We start from the raw sequence: 6,799 nt of genomic DNA, 5'->3' as shown, positions 1-6,799 counted from the left end.
GAGTGTCATCCCCAGCAGGAAGCCGGGAGCTGTGATTCCTCTAACTTCCAAAGGAGCACCCTGAGCCCAAGAAAGACCTGCCCACAGTTCCACATGAATGATCCAGAGTCCAGCTTATTGTCACCCTCCTGGGTCCGTGCCAGCTTTGACCCTCTGAATGGAAACAGATGTGGTGGCTCCATTTGACACTCAAAGGAAGGGGGAACAAGAGTTTGTCCCAAAAGGCCCAGAGGTGCTCAGAACATGGCCCTGAGCCTCCTGTGCCCTATTCTCCAAGTGCTGAGAAGGCCCGTTTGCTATCTTGTTTCTTCCCTGGATGGATTTGTTTTCCTCAAAATGGGTGGAAGGCAGTGAAGTGGCCTCTCTTCTTCACAGGGAGGTGGCTCTGTGCTCACAGAGGCCTCCTCCTGCAGAGCCTTGCATGTGGGGAGCTCCAGGGTCGCTGGCCAGTGTGGGAGGGGCAGGGTGTGGGACATCCCACCTGCTGCACCAGGTGGTCCCCTCACAGGCTGGATCAGGGGTGCATGCTGGAGCTCTCCTGTTGTCCATCTCAGCTCCCCAAGGGCTGGGAGGTAGTGTTCTCTGTGTGGTCTGGGCTGCCGCACCTCTCCAGTGAGCCCATCACCACGGAGCTGACCTGAAGCACCCTCGAGGCAAGCCTGGGCCCCCCTTTGGATGAGGAATGTGGGCTGCGCCACATGCCAGCACGCTGGGGTCTCCCCAGCCACTTTGGCAGCCAGCTCTGTGTGGTGGGTCCTGCTATGCCCGGGCCTGGGTCATGCACCTTCCGGAAGCTCTGTGGTGGTGAGGGATGTAGGGTCCTCCCTATGTCTGAGCGTTCCCTTGTGTCCCGTTCTCAATCTCCTTGGCTCCGCTCAGGTTACACCAGCACCAAACAGCTGGGGCATCCAGTGTAGGGTCAGACACGTGTGCTGGAGGCAGGCCGCCCCAGAGGGTGAGCTGAAGGGGCGGACACAGGTGCTTGTTCCCACTGCCTCGTGTGGGTGCTGGCAGATACAGAGGCTGTGCCTGGAAAGGGCTGGTCCAGAGGGGAAGAGTGGGGTCCCATCCACATGAGGTGGAAGCTGCAGAGCAGAGAGCGGCTGGGGGACCAGGACAGAGGAGTCACTGCTGGGGGAAGGTGCCTCACAGGCTGGATCCCCAGGCTGGGCCAGCGTGACCTTGTGCTGTCACCAGGCCACAGCCCAAGGTCAGGTTTTCAAAAGCTAACCAAACTGGAGGGAGATTAAGAACATCATGTCTCAAGGGTGCCTGGGTGGCTCAGCCTGTTAAGTGTTCGACCCCTGATTTCTGCTCAGGTCACGATCTCAGAGTTCAGGAGATCGAGCCGTGAGTCGGGCTCCACGTAGACAGCACAGAGCCTGCTTGGGATTCTGTCTCCCTCTCTGTCTGCCCCTCCCCTGCTCGCATTCCCTCCCTCTCTCTCTCTTAAAATAAATAAATTAATTAATTAATTAAAAAAACATTTTTATTGAAAAAAGAACATCTCATGTCAGTTAACAGGAGAGCCCAACTGGATCAGGAAGCAGGTGGTTTGGGACACTAGATTTCCTGATGAAACCGTCCCATGCTCCCCTTTTAGAGGTGTCTCATCTGGTGCCTCAGCACTTCCCTGCTCTAGGTCCACGGATGACACACTCTTGGAACTCCAGGGAACTTCTGAATGAACCCAGTGCCCACTGTTTGGGTCTGTGGACGCAGGGGTACAAGGTGGCATCAGACTCAGGCCTAGGACCTCAAGTGGAGTTTCATCCATTACTACATCTTCTGGATCATTAGTCCCCATGGAGCTGACTTGCCAGGATAAGAGGTGGGAGAATGGCATTTGTCAGTTACTCTTCCTCTATTCCAGGTTCTGCAATGCAGCATGGCCAGGCATCCCTGGGCTTTGTCCTCGTGCCCTTGCTCTGAGGGGAGGACTCTTGGCCTTCCAGGGTGAACTTCACAGTGACCATGTTCTCATGGGCAAGAAAGCAGCGGTGCCAAGTGGGCCGTCCATAGAACATGCTCACGCCAGGGTGGGACTCTGTCCTGGGGTTTACTCAACCTCACAGATGGGTGTGATGGATGTCAGAATCCCTTGCAGCATTGTTTAAAACACAGACCCAGGGACCCTGCTGAAGCATGCATGTAATCAGGTGGCCTTCAGGCTTGGGGGCCAGGCTTACTGGGTGGGTGGCAGGCTACTTCTCAGTCCTGAGCCTGATGCTGGCCTGGGTATATGCAGTGTGACCACTGGGCCTCACAACATTCAACCGTTGAGCCTTAAAATTAGCCCAGTACATGGAGGGATCCCTTCTGGAGTGCTGGGGGCATTCTCAGAAGTCAGGGAAGTGGCATCTTTCCTGGCATGTTTCTCCAGCACGGTTCTGGCTGCTCCTAGGTCTGTCCAGGAGTGTATCAGCCTGTCTGTCTTTGTTTCTTTCTATGATTCTTAAAACCATTCCTTCTAGGAGGAAGCTATTTTGCCTTCAACATTTGGGCCATTATTGTTGTTTCTTTTTTCCTAGGATTCAGGAAGGAAACCCCTCCTTCCTTCCCTAAATTGCAGTGTCCTGGGGACCATTAGTCCATAACTGGATTGGGCAGGGGGCCCAGTGTCTGCACATAACTTGCTGGGGAGACAGTTTCCTGGGGCCCACCTGATAGGATCAGTTTTAGCCTCCTGATTTCTGTTTTCTCATTCCAGGGCTCAGAACACAGCTCTTAGGCCCAGCTCCTTCCTTGTGTCTCAGTTTCCCCAGGTGTGGAATGCAAGCCCAGCTGTGCTTGCTGTTGGTTGGGGCATGGGGTCATCCTGAGGCCTCATATCTCCTTTGGGAGCTTTGCTTCTCCTCTGGCCTCCGAGGCTTAAAGTCCCAGAACTTGTTTCCTTCTAGGAGGGGCTTTGGCATGAAAGGTGTGGCCCGTCATCAGCTTGCACAGCAGGCCTGGTCCCATTTTCCCTGGCCACTGGTAAGAAATGGGGCTGAGCTTGGCAGGGCCAGATCCTCGGGGAGGAGCACAGCCAGCAGCTGCCCTGGAGCGGGCAGAAGTGTTCTCACTGCCCAGGTGAGATACCTTCCTGTACCTGACTGAGTAGGACAGACCACCAGGGTGGGGGCTGAAACTTGCTGGCCACTCTCCTCAGTCTCTGGTCACCTTTTCCAGCTCAAGCCTGAGATGATGAAGCACTTTCTCTCAGGGTGGTGGGAGCTCCCTGTGCCCCTGGACATCAGGGTCTGGGTCAGAACCCAGATTCCTCCTCCCTTCCCCCTTTTTGGAAGAAGGGCCTTTTGTATTTGGACTGCAATCTTCTTACAAAATCTGCTCCTTGGGCCCTTACACTGCTCTCTGGCCCAGCCTGGAGGGCAGTGAAGTGAGCACAGACCTTGGGATAGAGCTGACCTGGGTTTGAACTCAGCCCTTAGCTGCCAGCACCCCACCAGGGCAGGGAGTTTGCAGGTTTTGCTCCCTTGAGTGCCCCCAGCTCCTAGACCATGTGCTGGGCTTGCTTCATACACTTGCTAAAAGATACGTGTGTGGTATTGGTACCAAAGAACATACTGGTAAGAAACAAAAAACAAGATAACCCAAAACCTGTCAGCACCTCTTCCCTGGGCTTCTACCCAGCCAGCTCTGTCTCAGTCTGTATTTGTTTATCGATATTTTGATTTTTGAGGTTTAAATCAAGGCAGACAGATGTCTCCTGGGGCAGCTGCTCAGGAAGTGTGTGGGGGCTCCCTTCTGCCTCACTGATCTCTCCTGCCTGGCTTGCTGAGGTGTCCTTGCCTGCAGCAGCTGACCCAACCACATTCCTTCTCACCTGGGGTCTGGCACAGCTTGCTCCCTGATCTCAGGAGCCCCCCTGGGTGGCTGTCAGCCTGGGCTATGTGAAGTGCATAGCAGCTGGGTCTGCCCACTATCCACAGAGAAAGCCCAGGGAATCCCACACGTGGGCCTCACTGCTGATACACCCATTTGCATTGTCACATGTCCATGGTCTTCTCAGTGACACTTCCCCTAAACCATATCTGCTCCTTGCTCTGGCTCATTGTTTTCTGGAAGTTGTGAGTTTGGGGCACAAACACCTACTTCTGTTAGAAACCCGTTTCATGGTTTCCCTCATTGTGAGCCCATGGTGACACTAGGGAGTTCAGACCCAGGCCACAGACATACAACTTTTCATTCCTGGTGACAAGAAGGGATAATCTTGCCTTTTCCAGCTTCTTCTAGAAGCAACGCACATTCCTTGGCTCCTGCCTACATGACTCCAGTCTCTGCTTTCATGGTCACAGAGCCTCTCCTGCATTTGACTCTCTTGCCTCCTTCTTATAGGGACCCTTGTGATTCCATTTAGGGCTTACCTGGATAATCCAGGAAAATGTTCCCATCTCAGGGGCCTTAATTTAACCATGCCTGCAGTCCCTTTGGCCAAAAAAAGTGATATTCACAGTTCCAGGGATCAGGGCATGGTCATCTTGGTGGCGGGGGGTGGGGTTCAGTCCGCCACAACAACTTTAGAATTTTCTAAATGCACCATGTGTCAAAACTGCAGAGTAGAAAGGATTCTGTAGCTGGGATTCAGACACGGGCTGTAATTGTGGCTCTCCCATGTGGGTGGCCTGGGACAGGACCTCACCTCTCCGGGCCGCAGCTCACTGGGCTGGATCTCAGAGTTCCTAGGCTTCTTCAGCACAGGCACTGCCTTTAAACATTCTTGGTGGCTTGAAATCAAACAACTGAGTGTCTGCATTAGAGGATGGAAAAAAAAAGGGTTGGGTTGAGGCACCACAAAATGAAGTACCAAATGGTGTCTGAACCTTTATTTCTCAGCCCAGGGTCAGTCCCTGCTAATTTATCCAGGTAGTAATTCCCAAAGTCTGAAGACTGAGCTCTTTTCCTTCCCACTGTTTAAAAATGTTTGCTAGGCACTGCCAAGTGACTTGCAGTTTGCTGCAGGTTGGGCTCCAGGAAGCAAGAAGTTTCCCCCAAGCTAACTTGAGGTGCAGATTAGTTTAGGAAGTGTTGGGTCTGCACCTGAGGAAGGAGGGGCAGGACACAGGCCTGGGCAGAGGGCCCAGCTGAGCTGCAGTGACTCAGCTGGCCCCACAGAGAGCTGGGGGTGGCCATGAGAGCGCAGTGGAGTTGGGACAAGGGGTGGGAGCAGGTCTGTGTGAGAGTGTGTCCAGCAGTCATGGATGTGGCCATCTGGGGAAGGGGTGTGGCCCTAGGCAGTCCCCAGGGGCTGCACTTTCAGCAACTGGAGAATGAAGCCTTCATTCCTAAAGGAGGAGCCAAGGCATATCATTCTCTCTCAAACCACCTTTCCTTCTTTCCTTCTTGCCTCTGCACCTTTGCACAAGGTGGTCCCTGTTCCTGGAATGTCTTTCCCTTCTGTCCAGGTCCTTTAGCTCCCTAGTAACTTCTAGTAACTTCTGCCTGGTGTGCTCACCCACCTCAGGGAGCCTACCTCCATGGGCCTCTCACCTCTGCACACTTGAAGCTGCTGCTCTTGCTTTGGAGGCTCTTGCTGTCAGATTATAGGAGTATTTGTTTATGGATCTATACTATGGCCTGAATGTTTGTGACCCCCCCATTCATGTTGAAATCTGAACCCCCAAAAGTGATGGTATGCAGTAGACAGAGCCTCTGGGGAGGGCTTAGGTCATAGAGAGGGGGCCTCTGGGGAGCGCTTAGGTCACAGAGAGGGCCTCTGGGGAGGGTTTAGGTCATAGAGAGGGGGCGTCTGGGGAGGGCTTAGGTCATAGAGAGGGCCTCTAGGGAGGGCTTAGGTCATAGACACGGCCTCTGGGGAGCGCTTAGGTCACAGAGAGAGGGCCTCTGGGGCAGGCTTAGGTCACAGAGAGGGCCTCTGGGGAGGGTTTAGGTCATAGAGGGGGCCTCTGGGGAGGGCTTAGGTCATAGAGAGGGGGCCTCTGGGGAGGGCTTAGGTCATAGAGAGGGGGCCTCTGGGGAGCGCTTAGGTCACAGAGATAGGGCCTCCGGGGCAGGCTTAGGTCACAGAGAGGGCCTATGGGGAGGGTTTAGGTCATAGAGAGGGGGCCTCTGGGGAGGGCTTAGGTCATGAGGGTGGAGCACTCAAGAGTGGGATTAGTGCTCTGATAAAAGACCCCATAAAGCTCCCTAGCCCCTTTTCACTGTGTGAGGAAATTAGCATCCTTTGGCCTGAAAGAAGCCCTCACCTGACCTGCCAATGCCTTGACCTCCAGTCTCCAGAACTGTGAGCAGTATGTTTCTGCTCTTCATAAGACACTGGTCTGTGGATTTTGTTCTAGCGGCCCAAACAGATGAAGACAGTCTATCTCTCCACCAGCCTGGCTGCTGGAGGGCAGCTGCTGTGTCCTATACATTTTTGAGTAAGATCCCACATAAGCGAGTAGTTCATTTAGGTTGCATGATTTCCTGGCTACAGAGGATTTAAATGACTTGAATCTCCTAGGACACATGATTCTTCAGGCTTCCAGACAGGAATCCTAACCTTCTAATCTTCTCCACAGAGTGGCAAATGCAGGGCTTAATTGAGCTGTGTTAGGATGATAACCTAGGCAGCCTAATAAAATGAGGTGTAGGATCACAGGCAGGGCTTGCTCTGTGAGCAATTTTGAACTGTCATGGGGAGGTGGTAATACGGGATGAGGGTGGGAGTTTCTGGAGCCAGTATGCATGACACCAGCCTGGAGATCCATTTATAGATCTAATGGCGATGGTTTGGATGGACTCACTCAAAACAGTGCATGCACAGAAAAGCTTGGGTTCTTCTGGATGAAGCTAAGTG

The 6,799-nt window shown here is 53.5% G+C and overlaps 1 long non-coding RNA gene across 1 annotated transcript; it reads right to left on the bottom strand.

The window, feature by feature from the left end:
• Positions 1-1,471: 1,471 nt before the first annotated feature.
• Positions 1,472-5,673, bottom strand: LOC113598280 (uncharacterized). Its single transcript, XR_003418953.2, has 2 exons — positions 5,491-5,673; positions 1,472-4,750 (listed from the first exon to the last, which is right to left on the bottom strand). It is a non-coding gene; the product is annotated as an uncharacterized LOC113598280 (long non-coding RNA).
• Between the last annotated feature and the right edge of the window lie 1,126 nt (positions 5,674-6,799).

Source organism: Acinonyx jubatus, chromosome C1 (genome assembly GCF_027475565.1).
Source record: "Acinonyx jubatus isolate Ajub_Pintada_27869175 chromosome C1, VMU_Ajub_asm_v1.0, whole genome shotgun sequence".
Lineage (NCBI taxonomy): Eukaryota > Metazoa > Chordata > Mammalia > Carnivora > Felidae > Acinonyx > Acinonyx jubatus.
The sequence above is the reverse complement of the archived record's forward strand: the minus strand, read 5'-3'. Positions and strand labels throughout refer to the sequence as shown.